We start from the raw sequence: 24286 nt of genomic DNA, 5'->3' as shown, positions 1-24286 counted from the left end.
CTTTGTCAGTGGCAATGAATTGAAGAAAAACAGTCCCAAAAAGAGCCTTTCATCAGAACTCCCTCTTACTCTGCTGGTTTGGGGCAGAGAAATCAGAGCTTGGATGTTCTGGCTGGAGGCATGGAAATTTATTACATCTGCCATCTACTGTGACTGCAATTTTCTGGGAGTCTGCTGTGTGCTGCAAACAGCTCCATCTTGGTTTTGCTCCAAATGTATTAAAAGAAACCCACTGTGCTTTGTCATTGTATTTACTCCTGCATCTCACAATCTAAAAATAACTTAAGCTGAAAGGATATGAATTTTGTTTGTGCATGGAAAAAAACCCCCAAGAAACGACAGAATGGTTTCAACTACTGTGATTTCAGGGAAACAAGGACGACAATAACTTAGAAAGTTAGTCTGCCTATGTTATCTATGGGTTCAAGAAGTGTTTAAAGCAGTGAAATTTAAAGCCATTTTTTCCATCACTTACACCTAATCAAGTGAAGTCAAAAGCAAGTATAAATCAGTGCAGAACTGTACCAAAGCAAGCAGCTTGAGAAAACAGAAGAAACTGGCAATTATCTCAAAAAGAAAATGGCTTTAGATTTAAATTCAGTAACAGAAGTTGGTGGCAGTCACGGTGGAAAGCCTGTAGTTTTGTTTTAAGCCTCTATTCTTTTTCTTTGCCACTGTAGCAACTCTTTAGGAAGCAATATACTGTAGATGAAGCTTGCTGAACTGGAGAATGGAGTATTCCCCTAGTGTCTCTGAGAAACTGTGGAATAAATTGGACTGAGTATGACAAGCTGCAGAGTGTTATTTTAGTGGCTGCAGATAACTGGATTTCTCCTTCTAGGCATTAAGTGTCACTAGTTCATGTATTAAGAGTCAGATCCTGCTGCTTGCCACAGAAGTGAAGGATCTCCAGTGGAGACTCAGCAGTGACTGGGTAAACTTGGAATTTATTGCTGTGCCACCTCGAGCAGGGGCTGCCCCTCAGGGCTCTGGTACCAGCAAACATGGCTGTGTGCAGTCAACCAAAAACTGCATTTATTAAACAAAATTCTCCACTGTTTAGTACAGGTGTGACTTATTTGTACAGATCCATCATGGTGATAGAGGCAAAGGGCCAGATTTTCCATGGTCCTGGAGCAGGACAGTTTGTTGGTGGAGTGATGCTCTGGTGATTAAGTTTCAACTGTGCTGCTTTTTCTCTGCCTGTGTTACAAGTTGTGCAGCTTCTCCAACACTTTATGCGTGCTGGGAAAAGGGGGTGGTTGTGCTTGGGAAGGAGAAATCTGGTGACTGCGGTGAATTAAAGACAGCTGGGCTCTTTTCATGCTTCTGCCATTGATTTCTGGTATGACCTTGAGCAGGGAATTCTACACACTGTTCTAAGCAAGCCTATGGGGAGGCTGCAAGTCAGCTCCAAAACCAGGAGCAAAATAGCTGTGCCAGGGCAATTACCCCTAACTACCCCTGGTTCTTTGAACGTGAGTTGTGTTTTGACATAGCACCATGTGTTGGGCGAAACAGCTTGTGGCACCTTATTAGGCACAAACACAGAGTCCCTAAAACTGGTTTTACCATGCTCCACTGCAAAGTGCGGGCATGTCCTTAATCTCTGTGTAGCTCAATCCCAGGTTATTCTGATCATCCTCTGGTTTGTTATGAGGGGAAGTAAAAGGGTGGTTAAGTGTCTCACAAGCAAGGGTGAGGGGGAGTTAACAGAAATACACAGCAAAATGTACCAGAGAACAACTCCCTGCCCCACTGTTTAAACAGGGCTATATATATGTGCCAAGGGACCATACAGGAAGAAACACGGGACATAATGAGCAATACTTTGAAAATGGATTTTAAAAATTCACAGAAAGCCCTATTGGCCATATTTATAACCATGCCATTGGTCTGTTATAGCAGTGACAGTGTTTAAAAGGCAACACATGTTTACTTGTGCTTAATGGTTGCCTCCAGCAATTTACATCTGCTGATGGAAAATGGATAAAGGTGTCTCACAAACACTGGTGACAAAACCCAGCATCCACTTCTTCTTTAGTACCTAAACACATGCAAGATTTTATGAATCGAGAACAGTGTATGCCATTTCCAAATAAAGACTGCACTGAGTGGAGCCAAATTTTTTCTTTATTGCACCTTGAAGTACTATTTCATTAGTGAAGGAAAGAACAAATTTGCTTTTTATCTCTATTGAATTAAACCAGGTACTTTTAAATTATGGGCCTGAAATTACCAACACTTTGGACTTGTGCAGTTTCCCATTAAATGTGCTAATACTGAATTATGTAATGTGTATTATTTCAGGTGGATTAATACATCAAATCTGTCTGCATCCACTTAGTGTCTCTTAAAAGTGCAAATGTATTTGATCTGGGAGAAGTCATACATTTTATGTGTAATGGTGAGATGGCAAAATTTCTCAAATCTTTCACATGCATTTATCTCTCAGAATGACTAAGGTCAAATAGAAGTTACTGCCACATCTCTCACCAAATAACAATTGAGTGCAAAATTAAATATTTGCAACCAGAACCTACCAAAAACTTGGCTCTGTGTGTAGTGTTCAGACAGAACTGTTTGCTCTGCTCTTGAATTTGTTTTTAGGGCAGACTGATGTTTAAAGTTTTTTAGCCACTGGACTGTGAGAATTTGATAGTTAACAGTGCTTGTTCTCTAATTAACTGTCACTTTTGTGATCGCATGCATCAGGAAAAAAAAAGTTAAAAAAAATTTTTAAAAAAATTCTAAAATTCAAAGAGGCCTTAATAATATAAAATTTCCTCTGTAAATAATACAGAGAGCTCACACGTAAACAAGAGCTCACCTCCTGGGTGTGCAATAACTCAGGCACAAGCAGGTGGGCCAGTTCCCTTTTTGGGTGATCATCTGGTTTCCCTGAACCACCTTCAAATGTGTCTGTGTCATACAAGACCATGAAGGTACCACAGCCATGGGACCTCTGTGTTGCATCCCATTGTAAATGCACGCTCAGGGAGGGGGGTGGGATGTTAACGCCAGCAACCAGGGGAGCAGCAAAACAGGAATGAGCTTTCCAAAGGTTTATACTTTGCTTGTCATTATTAACTGCTGCTGTTGAAACTTTTAACAGTCACTGTGGAAATTGGATGGACAACAGGGAAAAGCAGCCAGGATCATAATCTTCTGAAGGACGCCATAAAGATGGAACTAAAACTCCTCCTGAATTACCTTCCTCACACATGCACATATTATAATAGAATTAGTAATTCTCATGATTCACTGAAATGACAGTTTCTTGCCCAGCATGATTTAACGGGGTGGTTGTTCCCTGCCAAGGGCTGCCACCTGAAGTACTGGATTTATGAGCTGGCTCAGTAGCTGAAACTCTGTAAGGTCTCATTTTTAAAATCTAAGATCCTTGAATAATCTAGGCTGGCTCTCTCACATTTGAGAGGCGTGGTGGAGAGGTAAAATGAGTTGCATAGAGTAGACCTGCAGAAATGTTTCTGACATCAATATCCTTCCAATAACCAGTATAGCCATTACTGATAACAAGGTATCAAGAAACTGTATTATTTTTCATTTCTGTCCATAAGAATTTAATCAAAAAGCCACTGGAACTTATTTCTTTTCTCTGAAGGACTTCCACCAGGTACTGTTAGCCCAGCTTTATCTCCTGAAGGTCTGTTACAGTATTAAAAAAGACTGATGAGAAGAGGGAATTTTCCTACTAAAATGAGAATAAATCATCATTTTTCATTCTGTAAGACCTGTTCATACAAATGGGACACTGCTTCCACACAAAGACAAATCACCCTGTGTTACTGCTTTAGTCACTGAGTCCAAATTACCTCTGGAAGGGCAGGTCCCACCCTCCAGGTCCTCCTTCAGCCAAGCTCACAAGCTCAGTGAGCCAGATGGAGAAGAGTAATTTGCTTTTTGCTGCTGCAGAACACTAATGGCTGTTAATGGAATGAGCAGTGGGTCTTGTCTCTTGCTCTGCTTGGCTTGAAGGAATGAGTCTGAGCAAAAGGAACCTCAGACCAGTGCCAGGTGATGAGTCTGAGTACGAGCAGCCTCAGATGAGTCCCAGGTGACACAAAGGCTCCTGCTCTCCTTAGGAATGATGAAATCTGGAGGGGCAGTGGCTTTAACACAGAAGGGAGTTACAGAGTGCGGTGGGTCTGCCATCACTTGCTGTGTAGCCCTGCACAGACATTGCCACGCACAGTCCTCTTCCTTCATTATTTTTCCCTGTAACATCCCCTTCCTCCTCACAACTAGGTGCTGCAAATGGTTATTAATATTTATAAACTGCTTTGTTGTTTTCTGGTGGGGCAGCTGGATTCCAGCTCAGCAGTCACCCGTGACTGTCTCCGTGCCGTCCTTAATTAGTGTTACCCAGCTATACCCTGGATCTCCCCATTACCATGGCAACGTTATTTAATTGCAGAGTCAACTGGTCCCTCTCACAGAGTATGGCCTGGCTCCTTTGTGTATTCTGCTCTCAGTGCTATCAGGGGTAATTTCATGTTTTATTCTACATCAGTAATAATTATAATTTCAAATTATGAAACAAAAAAGTACTGAGAGAAAGGAAAATAAGAATAATTAGCTCCTTGTCAATGTTAGGGATAAAAACTGGGCTTTAAAATAGTAAAATAGCACAAGTGGGTTGTAATTCCTGGTGCCTAAGAGATGTCACAGGGGGGTACAATTCTAAAGAAATACAAACAAGAGGCTTTGAGACTCCATAAATTTAATGGAAAAGTCCCATTAGTTTCAATGGGAGAAAGAAAATGACTGTGTGTCAGAATATTACTAAATTAAAATTAATTTGGGCTGGAGCATTACCTGTGTCTGTTGCTGACCTTGGCTGTGGGGAAGCATTGCATTTTGCAGTACCATAAGATAATTTTTTCAGTAGCATCCACCTTGCACATAGTTAGCTTTCCTCTTCTTCTGGCAGGAAAAATGTCACAAGGATTATTTTAATGTCATTTTTCCTTTCTGGAGATACGAAGTTTTTGAAGCAGTATTTTATAAGTTGTTTTTTCTTGCTTTGGATCAGAATCAGCCACCCTAGTTAGGCATAAATGCACATGCAGGGGAACATTGCAGGCAGATTCAGCCTGGGACAGAGTCAAAAAGGGAATTTCAGCTCAAATGGTTTAAATCTGGCAAAGTTACTAGCAACAGAAAATGGCCTTGTAATAAAGAGTCTGACCTGCCTAAGGTGGATATTTTACATATCCAAATAACAAGATAGGCATTGTTGTTATTGCTATTGGATGTGCTGATGCAGACTTGCAGTGGGAGTTGACAGAAGAGTTTTTTTCCCACTCTGTACCAAACCTTCTGAAATCTCATTGGCTCCCCCAAAGGAGAGGAAAAGAAGAAAACTCTTCCCCAGTATTTGTGGTATATTTAAAGAGTTATTTTCCTTTCTTTGTACCTATCTCAGGACTGTCTTCTCTTCAGACAATGCCAGTTCTTCTGCCTGTCCTGATCTTCTGTCCAGAACACGGTGTTATTTCAGATAGAGTGGGAGTTCTCCTAATTAAAGTAGCTATTTGATTTGAACTCACATCCAGTTGAAACCCAACCAATTTTCCCAGAGAAACTAGAATTGCAGGAAAACACTGAGTTTGTCCCTACTCCTAATTTCTTATTTTTCCTCCCCTCCCTTCCATAGTATTTTAATCAGACCCCAATTTGACCCAATATAATACAGCAGGAACATGTGCAGCACCTTGTTCTGCAGTTCCCCATACAAGGGAAGGAAAGCTGGTGCCAATTGCAGATCCTATTATAGCCAAGCAAGGTTGCTCCATTACTGCATTTGAAGCCATAATTAAATTTGCTAACTGTGAAGAGGTGCCAAACCTGCCATTTCTTTGGAACATGGGACATCTGTTTAGTGCTAATGCTAACATGGCTTTGAGAGGAAACATCAAAACTTCCATCAGTTTCTGCTGTTTCATTTCTTCATTTAAAAAAATAAATTCTAATTCATATCTCCTTGGTTTCAGTCTGGCACTTCTGGAGGCATTTCTAGTGCAGACACCCACTCCACCAGTTGCTGTCCAAGCAAATGCCCTGCAATGAGAGTTGCCCCTTGGCATTTCAGCAACCAGGTCCTTTATGTGGGAGATGAAGCTCTGTTCTTTGATGCTCAGTTCTAACATAATTTAAAACAGATTTAATACATGTATCTGTCTTTACATTTTCTTCTTCACAAGCCTTCTACTTCCCTTGCAGTGGTTCAGAGCTGAAATGACTCACTCTTAAAATGGTAACACCATTTGCTAAATGGAATGTCAAAACACATAGGGAGTTGGATGCACTCTCATGGTATAATTTTACCCCAATGAGTTAATGTTTTTATGAGTTAATGTTCTTATTGTTAATATACAGTGTGGTTATAAAAAGTGAAAACAGAGCAAGTCTGTGTAGGAGGGAGGAAAAAAGCAGCAAGGTTCAGGTAACATGCCTCTGGAGATTCAATTGGAGACAGGATGATGGATTCAGCTGTTCATTCCCAAAATACATAATGGCTGTAAGAACAGGCATTGAAAATATTAAAAATTAAAACACGGATTTCCTTTATTATCTTCAAATGGCAGTTGAGAAATTGGTGAGGTTTAAGGTTGCCGAGTGCACGTGTTATGATCTGGCCTGTGTGAACACCATTGGCTGGCATCAAAAGGGAATGTAATTATACTTCTAATCAGAAATTCATGTTTCATAATCACATCATACTTCCAAATGCATTTTTCCTTTTAAGAGTTTTAGAGAGAAAAAGAGAGACAACCCAAGAGAATGCTCCGCAGATATGTTTATAACTATTTCCACACATGCATTTGGTTGGCAGCCGCTGAAGGGGAAACAAAAGTGTCTGGTGGTGTGGAGCACCTGCCTGTAAACCAGGATTTCTTGGTTCTCTTCTCACCTGTCCCTCAATGAATGAGTCCACAGACAAACCAGGTAACACCTTGGGTCTTTTTACTGGTCAACCAGAAATTCTAGTTAATCACCAGTGTCTGAGTAGTTAAATAATAACAGTCTCTAAAATCACAGCAAATGCTTCGCAATTCTTTACAGTATTAGAAATACTTGGGGACTACAATGAACAGACACATGGCACATCACAGGTGAATTACAGAGTGCAATTCTGAATGAGGTCTGGAAGGGGTTCATTGAGTTTAGAGTGGGTCTTTTGCCCTGTCCTGTTTCAAGAGGTTGTAATAAATGGTTAAAAAGTTCTTTTTTTTTGGTTGAGAAGAAGTTAAAAGTTGCTTGTTAGAGGAGTGGGGTATGCAGTTAATGAGTTAATTGTTACTGCGATTGTACGGGTGTAATGTTGCCATGTACCCACTAGATGGGGACACCAATGGGGGAAAGTAGTGGGTCCACAGGAACGAGGGGAATGCTCTAGAATGTTCTCAAGACAACCCAATAATCATGATGTAAACATTTTGAAGGATTATTGATCAAGGGGCCAACCAATCACACGACGCCCCAGAGACTGACAGAATTGAACACCAATGAGGACCCTAGCAACGAGCCATCAGAGGAGGATCTGAGCTGCACCAATCACAGCATCAAAAGAGACTATAAGAACTGCTCCGGGGCTCAGCCCCTGGTCTTCCTGAGGAACCTGAGTCCAAGGGAATCCCTGTGCGACACACAGTTTGGTTTTTCTGGGTTGTCGAGTGGGACTTGGGCTTACCTCGAGTCTCTGCTCCTGGTTTTCTTTTTAATAAACGAGTAGACTTTTATTCCACCCAAAAGGTCCGAGCCTCGTTTATAACAGTTTTCTGGGGACTCGTCCAGGATAAGCCACGCCCCCTGGGCGGTCCTGGAGAAGGACGAGTCCAGGGAAGATGCGTCCAGCAGAATTTTTGCCGCCTGGACTCTGGATTTCTTCGCGACCGTCGGGAGGACTGTCAGCTGTCCCGAGAGAATATCAGGGGCCCGACAACCCAGAGGATTCCCCTCTGAGGAGCGGGACTCGCTGTCAGGTTGGTGTTGTGAGTGGGGTCGAGGCATTAGGGGGTACGAGTGTGCGTGTAGTGGCGACTGAGTGAGACGGGGGCTGCATAGAGCGGACTCCCGAAGCGAGTGAGGAGTACCGCGGTTCCAGTCCTCCACGAGGAGCCCAGCCGGGAAAGGAGGGAAGCGAGTGAAAAACGTGTGAGTGCTGTACCCCTAGGGACCCTTAAAGGTGGGAGACGGAGGAGTACCCTACTTCTAGCCGCCCCGTGCAGGCTCCAGTTAGAAGTGGCTTGGTCATCGCCAGATCGGGGGTGGAATCGCTAGGAGTCCCAGACAGGGAAGTAGCGATTCCATCAGCCAGGATCACCTGGGAGGAGGGGGTTCCTTAGGGCAGACCCCAGAGAGTCTGTGCCTAGGGAACTAGGACCCTTGTGGGCTGGAAGGAAGACTCTTAACTGGAGATTTTCAAAGTTAAGGGGACTTTCATTGACCTCCATTCCGTAGGGAAGAAATTTTTGGTGTCACGGCCATTTTAAGATCTGGGCTGTACAGCAGAAGTGTCTAGTGGCGTCTGGTGGGCACCATCTTAATTTTTGAGACCGCCATTCCGTAGGGAAGAAATTTTTGGTGTCGCAGCCATTTTAAGATCTGGGTTGTAGAGGAGAAGTGTCTAGTGGCGTCTGGCGGGCGCCATCTTAATTTTTGAGGAAACTCCCCGGAGGAGGGAGGGTCCCTCACTCCAGCGAGGGGTGGAGTCTGTAATTGGGTCCCAGAAGGGGGAAGGGCCGAAAGGGCCTGATAGGGTTCATCCGGTTTCCGGTTGGGTCACCATTTAGGTTGTAGTTTCTGAGGTTTCCTGTTGGATTTCCCACGGGCAGCCATTTAATTCCCACAGTTAACAAATTTTCCCACGAGTAGTTGTATTATGATTATTACAGTTACTGCTTTTAAAAAACCCCTTGTTTAAAAATTAAAAGTTATTGTTATTTTCCCGTGACCTTCACTCCTTTTATCAGAACCTTACCTATTCTCTCATAGCTTTGCCTGGTTTCCTAGAACTTGTGGTAGCTCGCCTTGGTTTTGTTGGTTCATTCAAATACGATTATTTGTTAGGTAGATGTTAATAAGTTTGTGCGTTGTGTGTACTAAATTTTGTTGGTAATGAGGTAATTTTAGAAGAGGTTTTTCGGATTAGCAACCAAGAGTTCTACTTAGTTGGGTACGAACTTTTGTTTGAGCTTCACAGTAGTGTGGCTCACTTAGTGGGTATTTAAGAAGTAGTGATCATTGAGTTTCCTGGTTGAGGAGCCTAATATAGATTAAAGCTAATTCCTTTCTGAAGCAGGGACTATCTACTGCCATAAGTTTGTAAGAGAGAGAGAAAAAGAAAGGGTTTTATTTATAGGTCATTTTATTCTGATTTAAGTAATAATTAATTTAAAGAGCTCTGTTGACACTTAGGTACACTCTATAAACATTACCAAAAATCACGGGCCAGTGTGCGGGAAAGAATAAAAGGACAAAGAAAGACAAAACCGAATTAAAAGACAGTCCTCCCGAACGCCCATTGGGAGAAATGCTCGAAAATTTGGATTTGAATGAAAATTTAAAGAAATTGGACAAAATTAAAATGATCAATTATAGTATTGAGATCTGGCCAAAGGAAGTGATTCAGGAAGGGCCTGTCTATTGGCCCTGGTACGGATCCAAAGAAAAGTGGATGTGCAGAGCTTTAAACAGACGCGTTAATTTAAAGGAGACCCAAAATGAGGAAGAAATCTTACACGCAGCCTGCTGGCTTGAAAATGAGATCTGGGACAAGAAAGTAAGAGTGTACAAAGTATCAAAAGAGAAGGAAGTGGATAAGAAAGAAGCACAGGAAGTAGGAGAGAAAAGTAATTCAAAAGGGTGGGACCCTCTTGATTGTCTTCCACCCCCTTCACCACCTACTCTACCCATAGCTCACCCTCCTACTCCTCCGGTACTTCCCCCTACTCAGCCAATACCTCTCCCACCACCTCCACTACCTGCCCCAACCTCCTCCGCTGCACCCTATTCCATCACCTGAGACTCCATCTGCTTCCCCTACACGTGTGCCAATTTCTCCTGTACATCAACCTTGTATCCCAAATGTCCCAACCATACCACAGAACCTTCCTATGCCTCTCCTTATCTCTCCTACATTTCAAAGTACACCCCTTAGTTTCTCCCCAATACACAATGTCTCTGCTGAAGGAAGTATAGTGCAAGGTTGCAGCTGTGGGGGGGAAAAGGAATCAGAGATGAAAAAGGACTCAGATGAGATGGTAAGACACCATGGTTACAATACTAGGTTTCAAACCCAGAAGTGTGTGCCTCAAGGAGAGACAGTGGACCAATTATTCCCCTTGAGAGAAGTGCCCATGGGAGGTGCTAGAGGGGGAATTGGGTTTGTTAATGCGCCGTTGATGGCTTCTGAGGTGAGGAATTTTAAGAAGGAGTTAAAAGGTTTACTGAAGGATCCACTAGGTATATCTAATCAGGTTGACCAATTCTTGGGTCCTAGCATTCATACATGGGAAGAGTTGAATTCTATCATGGGTATACTTTTCTCCCCAGAAGAAATCCAACTAATTAGGGCAGCTGGCATGCGGATCTGGGAGCGAGAGAATAGGAATGGACCCCGGGGGGAGGAGAAAATGCCGCATGTGCAACCAGACTGGGACCTAAATGATGAACTAGAAAGAAGAAATATGAGAGATTATAGGCGCTCATAGTAAAAGGTATACGAGAGGCTGTGCCCAGGACAAACAATGCGAGGCTGGCTTTTGACAGCCAGCAGGAAAAGGACGAGACCCCGAGTGCGTGGTTGGAAAGGTTAAAAAGGAATTTTCAATTATATTCTGTGTGGATCCAGATAGGCCGGAAGGGCAAGTATTCGTGAAGATCCAGTTTGTTACCAAGGCATGGACAGATATTAGAAGAAAATTAGAGAAGATAGATGACTAGCAGGAAAACAGCCTGAACGAATTGTTGAGGGAGGCGCAGAAGGTATACTTGAGAAGAGAGGAGGAGAAGACAAAAACTGAAGCGAAGATCATGATAGCGATAGCTAGAGAAAGCACTGGAGTTGGAAGGGGAGAGTCAAAAGGAGATGGGGAGGAGAAGGAAAAGATATACAGGCAGAGAAAACAGAACTGGGTCAAAATCATATGCTATTGTTGTGGTGAAGGGGGACATACAAAGAGATACTGTAAGAAAAGAAGTTTGGATGAGGCAATTGCTAGGGAACAAGATACATTGGAAAAGATTTTAAAGGGAAATGGTTAGGGGTGTCAGGGCCTCTTTGCTCTGGCGGAAGGTTTTGAAAATCACACAGAGCCCTTGGTAAATCTGGAAGTTGGCCCCCAGAGTGAAGAATATGAGTTTCTTGTTGATACTGGAGCAGACAGATTGCGTATATCAAAGCTTCCAGAAGGTTGTAAGTTAAGTGATAGAAAATGTAAGGTTAAGGGAGCTAAGAATGACCCATTTGATGTGGCCATGATTGAACAGGTACAAGTTAAAGGTAATTCCTGAGAAAGTTGTGTAGATTTGTTATATATGCCAAAATTGGGATGCAATTTACTAGGCCGGGACCTGCAATTACAGCTGGGAATAGGGGTAGTCCCCGAGGAAGGTAGAATGGTGGCTAAAATGATGGTGTTAACAAAAGAAGATGAGGAGACTATTAATCCCGACGTTGGGCCGAAGGAGGAGGGCATGGATTGTTAGACATCCCACCCATTGAAATAAAAGATGAAGCTGAACATACTACCCATAAGGGTTACACAATACCATATATCAGCTGAAGGAAAACAGGGACTGACCCCTGTAATTAAGGAATTAATTCTAGACTGTATACTTGAGCCATGCATGTCCCCCCACAACACTCCAATTTTGCCAGTTAAGAAGCCAGACGGGACCTACCGCCTGGTACAAGATTTGAGGGAGGTGAACAAACAAACCATTGCATGTTATCCAGCTGTCACTAACCCATATACCTTATTAAATAAAATATCATCACGACATGCATGGTTCAGTGTAATCGATCTAAAAGATGCTTTTTGGGCGTGCCCACTTGAGAAAGAGAGCAGATGATGGTTCGCCTTTGAATGGCATGATGAGACTACAGGAAGGAAACAACAACTACAATGGACCTGGCTGCCTCAGGGATTCACGGAATCCCCAAATTTATTTGGTCAGGCTTTAGAAGAATTGATGCGAGAATTTTTACTGGCTGGACAAGTACAAATATTGCAGTATGTGGATGATTTGTTGGCCTCAGGGGAACGAAAAGAAGAGGTCCAGGAAACAACGATTAAATTACTAAATTTTCTGGGAGAAAAGGGTTTGAAAGTGTCAAAAAGGAAGTTGCAATTTGTGGAATTGGAGGTGAAGTATTTGGGTCATTTAATTGGGCATGGATACAAGAAGTTAGATTCGAGTAGAATACAGGGAATATTGTCACTGCCAGCACCAAAAACAAAAACTGATGTGATAAAATTGTTAGGGTTGATCGGGTACTGTAAACTATGGATAGAGGGACATACCAAGCTAGTAAAATTCTTGTATGACAAATTAGTAGAGCAAGAACCCTTAACCTGGAATGAGGAAGAGAATAAAAGGTTGGAATAATTGAAAGAGAAACTGGTAACTGCTCCAGTGTTGAGTTTGCCCAATTTAGACAGATTATATGAATTATCTGTGAATGTTGAAGAAGGAGTGGCCTATGGAGTGCTTGTACAGGAATGTTGTGTGGAGTAAAGAAACCTATTGCTTATGTGTCAAGGTTATTAGACCCAGTGGTAAGGGGATGGCCAACCTGTCTCCAGGCCGTGGCAGCCACGGTAACTCTGGTGGGGGAGGGATATAAGTTGACTTTTGGTAAGAAGATTAGAGTGTACACTCCATATGATTTTAAAACCATATTAAGTAAAAAGGCTAGCCAATGCATCTCCGACAGCAGGCTTTTAAAATATGAATTGATCCTGAACAATATGGAAAATTTAGAGTTAACTACAACCCGAGCAATAAACCCTGCCCAATTTTTATATGGAGAACCAGATGGAGAACTTGAGCATATCTGCATCGAAACCATTGACTTACAAACTAAAGTAAGGGAGGACTTATTGGAACACCCCTTACCAGAGGGAAAGATCCTTTTTGTGGACAGTTCGTCTAGAGTAGTAGCAGGAAAACGGGTTTCGGGGTATGCGGTGATAAATAGAAAGGACATGACCATTATAGAAAAAGGGAAACTTTCAGGACAATGGTCGGCGCAGTGCTGTGAACTCTATGCTTTATTACGAGGACTACTGTGGCTTAATTATCTGAAAGGAACTATTTATACTGACTCGAAATATGCATACGGAGTGGTACACACTTTTGGTAAAATCTGGACGGAGAGAGAATTTGTAAATTCAAAAGGAAAAACGTTAGTGCATGAGAATTTAATCAAGGAGGTACTTGAAGCTTTAAGAGGTCCGGTGGAGATAGCCATAGTGCATGTAAGAGGACATCAAAGAGGAGACTCCCTGGAGATAAAAGGAAATAACTTGGCCGACCAGATAGCGAAGAAAGCAGCCTTAGGAGATGAAGGAACCATCCTACATATAACGAGTTTGAGAGACAAGGGCAAGGATGGAGAGATCTCACACATTAGAGAGAGCTAGAAGAATTCCAGAAGCATGGGGCAATCAAAAATGAGAAGGGTGAGTGGAGGATGCCAGATGTATTAATATTTAATAATGCCAGATGTAATTAATATTTAATACTTGCCAGACAAGTATTAAACAAGGCCCTAGCTAGAGAAGTGTTAGAAGAGTTACACGCCTCAACACATTGGGGGACGCAAGCATTGTGTGACCACTTTCTGAGGACATATGTGTGTATTGGAATTTTTACAATTTCAAAAGTGGTAACACGAGACTGTATAACTTGTCAGTGAGTGAACAGAAAAGTGATGCGGAAAATGCCTCTTGGGGGAAGGGAATTAGCAAGAAGACCCTTTCAGAGTATTAAAGTTGATTTCACCAAGTTGCCCCAGGTGCAAAGATTTAAATATCTGCTAGTCATAGTCGACCACCTAACCCATTGGGTGGAGGCTTATCCTACAACAAGAACAACAGCTGAAGTAGTTGAGAAGATTCTGTTAGAGCAGATAATACCTCGGTATGGTATACTACACACTATAGACTCAGATAGAGGTCCTCATTTTACAGCCTAAGTGTTACAACTGCTAGTTGAGGCCCTAAACATCACATGGAAATTACACACTCCATGGAGACCACAAAGCTCCGGAACGGTGGAAAGTAAATCAAACACTGAAAGTAGCCCTTACAAAGTTAGTAGAAGAGACTAAAATGAACTGGTTAAAATGTCTTCCCCTGGCCCTAATGAGGATCCGAACAAAACCTAGAGCAGACATAGGGGTTTCCCCCTATGAAATGATGTTTTGGACTACCTTTTCTAACTACTCCGGGCTATCTTGGAACTTATGAAGAGAGAGAACAGAGTGTAAGGAAATATATACAGACTGTCGCAAATACTCTCAAAGAACTGAGAGAAAAGGGGTATCTCCCCCAAACTATGCCCATTGATTTTGACATTCATAAATTCCAGCCTGGTGATTGGGTATTAATTAGAACCTGGAAGGATCAGCCATTGACCCCGAAATGGGAAGGTCCTTTTCAAATTTTGCTGACCACAGCAACAGCAATGAGGACCCAAGAGAAAGGATGGACTCATGTCTCCAGGGTGAAAGGACCTGTACAAGCCCCAACCGAGTGGACAGTAGTTAACCCAACCAACACCAAGCTGACACTGAAGAAGAAGCCATGAAAGGACAGATAAAGATGGAGTTTTTAAGATGATTTGAACTTTATTAACTGTTCTGGTGATATTACAAGTCTTAAGAATTAAAAGTCGTTTATTTATTGAAATACCTCGTGTTACTTATTAATATTTAAAGTTTAAAATAGTTATTTATTGAAAAATTTAAAAGAACCTTTTCTAATTTTTGATGTGTCTCATTACAGATCCAAAGAACTCTGAAGGAATAGAGTATCCTCCCATGCACCTAGCAAATCAGACCCTAAAAAGGAAGGAAAATAAGTTGACACAAAAGAGAGAGTATCACCGCAGCAAGTGGGTAACAGTAACCAATGGGTAAGAATATTGAGAGGGGGCAAGACCGGATCAGGATACACTCTTGCCACAGATAGGAAGTCGTGGATCCTCTAACAGGGATTAGAGGGGAGACATGGGTGGGAGAGTGCCGTGTACCGGACCCCCACTAATATGGGTTCTCCTCATGATCAACATCCAAGCGGGAGGAGCACCATCCTGCGATAAATATTACCACCCCTTGTATGCGGGAGACTCTCGGACGGCCATCCTAAGAACCCATTCGAATCCGAGCCCTAATTGTGCCAGCTTTTTAGAACTGCAAACCTGCATAGAGGATGGCCGAACCTATTGGTTTTTGAAAATGTAGGGAGTTGTAAACAAAAATTGCTGGGGGAATGCCCTATGAAAGAGAAATGTATCTGCTCTGAGAAAGACCCGGCAAAGCAGAAAGCAGAAGCAGGGAACTGGGAGCCAGACTTGATTAGAGAAAAAGAGGTAGAAGGGGTAATCAAAAAGGGACCTGGGATCAGAATGATGGGAGGAAAGAACTTGTTCCTAGATCTAGTTGAGAAAAGTCATGATTGGAATATAACTGATTGCTGGATTTGTGGAGATACCTGGATGGCACAGGTTTGGCCTTGGGAGGGGATTGCTTTGACCCCACAGGAGATCCTAAAGATAAGGGAGAAGGAATCACCAGGACCAGATGAGAGGGAGGAAGAAGAAGCGTGGAGCTTGAGGTCAGGAGTCATTGGAGAAGAATGTCTGTGGAGGAGAGGTCCTAAATACACAGCATATGTGGGTGAGCTTCCCTGTAAAAGGTATTTTATAACAAATAGTACACATCAGTGGTGGATCCCTAAGGCTAAGGATTTATATTGGGCAAGAAAACAAAAACAAGGGTGTACATATGTAGAACGAGAAAAGTTATATAAATGTTTTACCAGGGAACCTAACCGCTTCCAAGATGAACCAAAGATCTCAAAATTTTGAAGTAAGATTGGCATAAACAATGTAAAATTTCACAATTATTGGCAAGCACCAAAAGGACTCTTCTGGTTATGTGGTGTCTTGGTTTCAAAGACAGGTGTCTGCTAAAGAAGGCAGGAGCCTCCCTTGGAATGGCAGATGTGACCCCCCTTCCCTCCAAGTTATTATAATTTTGAAATCAGGGGGCTTTTAGGCAAAGATGTGGGAAATAGGAATAACAGTTCTTTACTATATATATTTATATGCGTATAACAAGTCAAACAAACAGCAATAACCATGGCAGTAACAGCAAACAATCACAAACCCAGTCCCAGCCTTTTGGCTGTCAGGCCCTTTCCCCTCGGGTGCAGTTCCGCTCGCAGCCGGCAGGGGCGCTGGCGGCTCCCGGTGAGCAGGGCAGGTGCGATGGTTCCCCCGCGGCTGCAGGGGGCGCTCCGGAGCGAGCTCGGGGAGCACGCGGCTCTGGTGGCCTGGGATCCCGGGGAGGGATGGAACAAAGGCTTCACAAACCGCTGGGCAGCTGATCCCAGTGTCCAGCCGGACCCTCAGGAACAGCAGGCTGGAACAGCAGGCTGGAATGGCAGGGACGAGCACAAATCCCGGATGGCAGATGAGGTGTATCCAAAAGGGGAACCCCCCCGGAGGTCTGGGCAGGCAGGGCGAGCACAGCTACAACACAGCGAAGGCTCGAAGCAATGGTGGGGCAGGGCGGCCACGGCCCGGCTCCGAGCGCAGCAGGGAAAGCGGCTTGGGATCCCGGGCTTTTCTCCAGCAGAAGGAAAAGTGGCCGAAGAAAAAACCAGCTTCCCTCTCTGTCCGAATGCCGAGACCAACTGCCCCCACACACTCAGGTGAAAACAAAAGAGTAGCCAGATGCGCCCCTCTCTGTAGCCAGCTCTTTTGTTTTTCTTAAGTACCCAGCCATTTGCTTCCCTAGCAACATGTATGGGCAAAATTCCTTTAACAGAAGAAAAACCAGGAGAGCTCCTAAAACCCCAGCATATGGGAAGATGACCTTCGTTATGCTCCAAAAAGACTGGGCTGGAAGCTGTACCCTAGGCATAATTAGACCCTCCTTTTTCCTACTTCCACAAATCGAGGGACAAAATCTTGGGTTTCCTCTGTATGACGAGTTGGTCCGAAAGAAAAGAAACATCCAGATAGGGGGAACCCAGAAGTGGGGGGAGGATTAGTGGCCACCTGAGTGGATCATAGCCACCTATGGTCCTGCAACTTGGGCCCAGGATGGATCATGGGGGTACAGGACTCCAGTATATATGTTGAACAGAATTACCCATCTCCAAGCACTGGGTGGAAATAATATCTAATCAATCCACCCTAGCTCTGGATTTATCTTCTGCGCAATCTAGACAAATGAGAACTATGATATAACAAAATAGGCTGGCACTGGACTATCTGCTAGCAGTGGAAGGTGGTGTATGTGGGAAGTTTAATTCATCAGAGTGCTGTGTAGAAATTGATGACCACAGTGAAGCTATCAAGAATATAACTACTAACATCAGAAGATTGGCCCATGTTCCCGTACAAAGGTGGACCCCGCTGTTTGAGTCTAACTGGTGGGACAACCTACTAACCAGAGAGTGGTGGAAGAAGGCATTGGTAATTGCTGGACTCTCGTTTGCCAGTTTGATATTCCTGCCGTGTTTAATCACCTGTTTTGTTAGACTTATAACCTCTGTTGTGCAGAATATGCCCCTCATTCAGGAGTTACAGACACAAAACCGGGAGAAAATTGAAAGAATTAGAGTGCTGCAGGCAGATGAATTGGAAGAGGATCAAGAAGAAGAGAAAGCCCCTGGAGCGGTGGGAGAAATTTACGAGAAATACCGAAGACTACGAAAGATTATAGGGTTTATGAGGACACTGTTTAATGGAAAAATTGTTAAGCTGTAAGTTGGTTGATGTGGGCAAAGACCCTATCAAAGTTTTAGAGGGGAGAGTTGTAATAAATGGTTAAAAAGTTCTCTTTTTTTGGTTGAGAAGAAGTTAAAAGTTGCTTGTTAGAGGAGTGGGGTATGCAGTTAATGAGTTAATTGTTACTGCGATTGTACGGGTGTAATGTTGCCAGGTACCCACTAGATGGGGACACCAATGGGGGAAAGTAGTGGGTCTACAGGAATGAGGGGAATGCTCTAGAATGTTCTCAAGACAACCCAATAATCATGATGTAAACATTTTGAAGGATTATTGATCAAGGGGCCAACCAATCATGCGACGCCCCAGAGACTGACAGAATTGAACACCAATGAGGACCCTAGCAACGAGCCATCAGAGGAGGATCTGAGCTGCACCAATCACAGCGTCAAAAGAGACTCTAAGAACTGCTCCGGGGCTCAGCCCCTGGTCTTCCTGAGGAACCTGAGTCCAAGGGAATCCCTGTGCGACACACAGTTTGGTTTTTCTGGGTTGTCGAGTGGGACTTGGGCTTACCTCGAGTCTCCGCTCCTGGTTTTCTTTTTAATAAACGAGCAGACTTTTATTCCACCCAAAAGGTCCAAGCCTCATTTATAACAAGGTGGCTTTACCAACACTCACCTGTGTCAGATCATGGTCATCCAAATCAAACCGAAGTTTTCTCTCTGCCTCTGGAAAAAGCTGTGCAAAGCTTCAGAGAACTCCAAATAGCTCAAATGAATAATAATTTATTTTGATTACACTAGCCCTTGCACAGATTTCTCTGAACGCTGGCTCCAGGATATAATTCTCTTTATACTTACATATAACCTGCTTCAAAGAGTCTTTGGAGCTGGGTACATAATTCAGTTATATTGTTGGTAAGACAATAGATCCAGGTCTGTGCTTCCCTTTGCTCATTTCACAAATTCTGTTGGGTTTTTTTTCCTTAGACCAAGAAAAAGAACACACCTCAGTAAAGAGACTTGTACAAATAGAATTGGATATGAGTTTTATACAAGGACATCTTCTGGACCAGTGAAGTGCAGCTGATGCTCTTAGAGCTTAAGAGGGCACTTTCAGGTAAGCAGTGTTTCTCTGCCAGGCCATCTGCTCTTCCTTGAAGGACTCTTAACAAATTCTTGATGTAGAGATGATGCTTAGTTTAAAGTAGTTTAACTCATCCTCATTACCACCATCTCAAAATCAGTCATGTAGCGGTTCTGGACTCTTGAAAGGTGTGGATTTTCTTTCATTGGAGATTACATGGACATAATAAGGTGTCACTCATGGAGACATGAAGCAACATTTTCAAGTTTATAGTGTCTTACACAGCAACAGGGTTGTTCTCAGGAGCACTGAGGTCACTGGAGCTTGAGTGAAAAAGGCTGCAAGGGATTTCCATTTTTTAAATGACCTTGCAGAGAAGACAACGCATATGGACATGAATGTCTTACCTGTAAGTTCAGGGTTTTCTACTAACCAGACATTTCTGATTTGAGTATTTGTTTTAATGGAATCCCACAAAGTCTGTGCCAGTGCCAGGACCTGGTGCATTGTCAATACTTCTGGGCTGTGTTTTATAACACAGATTTGCAGCATAGATTAGCTTTTGAGGCTTTTCTTTACCTCTGACAGCTTTTATTTTATTGTGGGATAGTCAGGGTTTGGTAAATCCAGTGTTACAGAGCTGAATGGCATTAAGCTGCTGGGGGTATTTTCAGCTTATGTGTTTGATGCAGTTTCAGGGAAGTGGCTCAGTGACCTAAAGGATCCTACCCTGTCAGCAAGACAAATGCTTCCAGATTGAACCTGTAAAGTTCTGATTTCATGTAATGAATCATTGCTACAAGCCTGGCATGAAACATAAAAAATGCAAGAGAACAAAAGTGTTAAATGATATACCAAACAGCAATTTTCATACTCAATTTCTTTCATTTCCAGGACATTTGAGTGTTTTTCTTGTGTTTTTGTTTCTATCTATTAATAGATTAATAGGTGTTTAGAAATGTTTTGCAACATTTGTAGAAGTTCTGGGATTTGATGAACTCTTTGAAGTAAAGAAAGGAGGTTTGACATTTGTATGGTGAGACACAGCCCAAGTTAGATTCAGTGTGGTTCCTGCTAGAGAAGTGGTACTTCAAATATGGTATTTTACCTCTCTGATCATTTGTTCTAAAGTATCCATTCCTGTGGTTTCCACAAAGCAAAAGCAGCAAAGGATTATGCACCTTCTTACTAATTTGGTGTTAACTTATGAAAGAGTGTTTTGGAATAAAGATTCCTCTTGTAATCAGGCTCTAAGATCACAGTTGCTGGCATTCTGCAGCATTAACCTACAAAATTAATGTACCTCTTGCTTCCCAGAGGAGTTTGGGCAAGTGTTCAGGGCAGTGAGTGAGGCTGGGTTTGCATGGGTCTGATAGGAACAGAGACCCATTGAGCACTGAGGGGATTTGAGTTCCTAATCACTCTTACGCCTCTGAAAATCCTGCCCGGAGCTCTGTGGGTCAATTTACACAGTAACATCTGGCTGTTAGCAAGTGAAATGTAAGTGCTAAAAATCCCATCTTCTCATCTTTCCCCCTTCCCCCCCCCCCCCCAAATACTGGCCTTAGAGCAGATGCAAGTCAGCAGATTAAAAGGGATTGTTCCCAACAAGAAGTCTAACAGGAGGAACTTCCCAGGAATGAGCTGTTCTGGGAGGAAGCCAAGTTAATAGATTTTTGTAGCAGTATGACAGCAAGGGAGCAGGGTTACTGTAATGACCTGAGCTTAACAAGCAACCCAACACTATGTCAGGAAGGATAACTCAGTCTTGAGGTTATCAAGGATGTAGTTTTTAAGTAATTTTTGGGTTTCAGTACTTCAGCCTTTCAATGGGACTTGCTTCCCACCAAGCCAATGCTGCCACAGGAGCATCATTCTCATTAACCCTTGGAGGATCCAAACAAGAGCTGAACTTCAAGGCACACATTTCTAGAAATCAAACTTCAGTGTTTCAGCTTTTCACAAAGCTACAGATTTTTCAGTCAAAAATAAAAAGTTGCCTAAATGGTAGAGTGAGAACATGATTTGACCAGCTCTAGAGCTGGGCTAAAGACAGAGACCATTGATGTGTGTCAATGAAAATATCAGCTCAATATGAAGTGCAATTGCAGACAAAAATATTTTCAAGTAACCACACAAGCCTTAAAGAGCAAACACCAGTAATGACTTCCAGAAAGATGAAGACCTTCCTCTTAGGGAGAATGTTTAATTTGCTGACAAGTTTGTATACTGGTTTTTTTGGAGAATGGTGGCCAGTGTGTTCTTCAGCTGGACAGTCTTCTCAGGCACATCAGTTCTTGTAGGTGAATTTATGGTCACACTTCACCCATGGCTTCATCAGGGGATTTGGATTTTTCTCTCTTGGAAGGCAGGGAACAGAAGTACTTGGATTTCATAGAGAAATGAGGAACAGAGAAACAATTTCTGTGAGCTTATATGTAATGGACTCTGATAGGTATTGGATAGTATTATTGTTTCATCTATGAAGCTTCGTGAAATGGATTATCCAAACTTTTGTTTAATTGCCTGGTGTACTGGATTTGTTCAGCCTGGTTTTAGGTAGCAGGGGGGCCACAGAGGTGGCTCCTGTGAGAACCTCCTGGAAGTTTCCACCATGTCCAGCAGAGCCGGCTGATGGCTCTGAAGATGGACATGATGCTGGCCAAACCTGGGCCAGTGAGAGAGGTTGGTAACGCCTCTGTGATGACATATTTAAGAAGAAAATCAAAACAAAGTGAACACAGTTGTTTTCCCAGTCAGAGAAGAGGAGGAGGGGAAAACATGTGAGGGAAACACCATGGTGACACCAAGGTCAGTGAAGAAGGAGGGGGAGGAGGTGCTCCAGGCACCAGAGCTGAGATGCCTCTGCGGGCCGTGGTGAGACCAGGGTGGAGCAGCTGTGCCCCTGCAGCCCCTGGGGATCCCCGGGGGATGCAGAGATCCACCCGCAGCCCCTGGGGATCCATAGGGGGATGCAGAGATCCACCCGCAGCCCCTGGGGATCCATAGGGGGATGCAGAGATCCACCCGCAGCCCTGGGGATCCCCGGGGGATGCAGAGATCCACAGGGGGATGCAGAGATCCACCCGCAGCCTTGGGGATCCATAGGGGGATGCAGAGATCCACCCGCAGCCCCTGGGGATCCATAGGGGGATGCAGAGATCCACCCGCAGCCCTGGGGATCCATAGGGGGATGCAGAGATCCACCCGCAGTCTTGGGGATCCATAGGGGGATGCAGAGATCCACCCGCAGCCCTGGGGATCCCCGGGGGATGCAGAGATCCACCCGCAGCCCTGGGGATCCATAGGGGGATGCAGAGATCCACCCGCAGCCCCTGGGAATCCATAGGGGAATGCAGAGATCCACCCACAGCCCTTGGGGATCCATAGGGGGATGCAGAGATCCACCCGCAGCCCTGGGGATCCATAGGGGGATGCAGAGATCCACCCGCAGCCCCTGGGGATCCCCGAGGGATGCAGAGATCCACCCACAGCCCCTGGGGATCCATAGGGGGATGCAGAGATCCACCCGCAGCCCTGGGGATCCATAGGGGGATGCAGAGATCCACCCGCAGTCTTGGGGATCCATAGGGGGATGCAGAGATCCACAGGGGGATGCAGAGATCCACCTGCAGTCTTGGGGATCCATAGGGGGATGCAGAGATCCACCCGCAGCCCTGGGGATCCATAGGGGGATGCAGAGATCCACCCGCAGCCCTGGGGATCCCCGGGGGATGCAGAGATCCACCCGCAGCCCTGGGGATCCATAGGGGATGCAGAGATCCACCCGCAGCCCCTGGGGATCCATAGGGGGATGCAGAGATCCACCCGCAGCCCCTGGGGATCCCCGGGGGATGCAGAGATCCACCCGCAGCCCCTGGGGATCCCCGGGGCATGCAGAGATCCACCCGCAGCCCCTGGGGATCCATAGGGGATGCAGAGATCCACCCGCAGCCCCTGGGGATCCCCGGGGGATGCAGAGATCCACCCGCAGCCCCTGGGGATCCATGGGGGATGCAGAGATCCACCCGCAGCCCCTGGGGATCCATAGGGGGATGCAGAGATCCACCCGCAGCCCCTGGGGATCCATAGGGGATGCAGAGATCCACCCGCAGCCCCTGGGGATCCCCGGGGGATGCAGAGATCCACCCGCAGCCCTGGGGATCCATAGGGGGATGCAGAGATCCACCCGCAGCCCTGGGGATCCATAGGGGGATGCAGAGATCCACCCGCAGCCCCTGGGGATCCCCGGGGGATGCAGAGATCCACCCGCAGCCCCTGGGGATCCCCGGGGGATGCAGAGATCCACCCGCAGCCCTGCGGGAGGTGCCCGGGCCGGAGCGGGTGGGTGCCTGCAGGACGCTGGGATCCAAGGGCAGTCCCGGTGCAGAGAGGGCCCTGCTCCCAGGCTGGAGCAGCCTGGCCTTGGAGCGCTGCACCCTGTGGCAGACAGAGCCCGGCGCAGCAGTTTTGGGGGGCTGTGTGCCCGAGGGAGGGGCTCACGCTGCAGCAGGGGCGGTGGGGCTGCTGCTCCTGAGAGCGGACCCACGCCGGGGAAGTTCAGGAGAGCTGTCTCCCGTGGGAGGGAGCCCACGGCCTCACAGGGGAAGATTCCTCTCCCGGAGCAGCGAAGGAAATCTCGGTGATGGACTGAGCAAACCCCTGTGCCCTGTCCCCCTGCGCTGTCGGGGGGAAGGAGGGAGGGGCTGGGGGGAAAAGGTGTTTTTGAGGGGTTATTTTATTTCTCAGTATCCTCCTCTGATTCTGTTAGTAATAAATTCACTTTGTAACTTTAAGTTAAGCCTGTTTTGCCCTTGAAATGTTTCTCCCGGTCCTTGTGGAGGCCGGTAGACCTACCAATCAAGAGACCTTGAACGTCCCCTGGATGAACAGCTTTGAGCCTATTTGTTACCTCACAGTTGTGGAGACCAAAGAAACCTCTCCCAGGATGCTTTGTTTAATTATGTTAATGTACCCTAGTTCTGTTTCCCTGACTGGTCCATTGGCCTCCCTGCCCCTTTTCTACCCTGTATGTCCCCGATCCAGAAAGTTCTCCTTTCCCCATTCTCCCATCGGCCCTTTTCCTTTTGCCACTCCCTCACTGTTCCCCTGTTGGCTCCCATACCCTAACCCCGCCTATGTGCCGCCCCTGGGCTCTCAGATCATTGGTCCCTGATGCTCTCCCCGCCCCGTATATAAC

The 24286-nt window shown here is 44.9% G+C and overlaps 1 long non-coding RNA gene across 1 annotated transcript; it reads left to right on the top strand.

Moving 5' to 3' along the window:
• The first annotated feature begins 169 nt into the window (after window positions 1-169).
• LOC116453634 lies at window positions 170-21805 on the top strand. The gene is made up of 4 exons (XR_004243871.1): window positions 170-6972; window positions 7470-8009; window positions 15042-15934; window positions 18990-21805. It is a non-coding gene; the product is annotated as an uncharacterized LOC116453634 (long non-coding RNA).
• Window positions 21806-24286: the final 2481 nt, after the last annotated feature.

The sequence above is a fragment of the Corvus moneduloides genome, chromosome 19 (assembly GCF_009650955.1).
Source record: "Corvus moneduloides isolate bCorMon1 chromosome 19, bCorMon1.pri, whole genome shotgun sequence".
In the NCBI taxonomy this organism is placed as follows: Eukaryota; Metazoa; Chordata; class Aves; order Passeriformes; family Corvidae; genus Corvus; species Corvus moneduloides.
The sequence above is the reverse complement of the archived record's forward strand: the minus strand, read 5'-3'. Positions and strand labels throughout refer to the sequence as shown.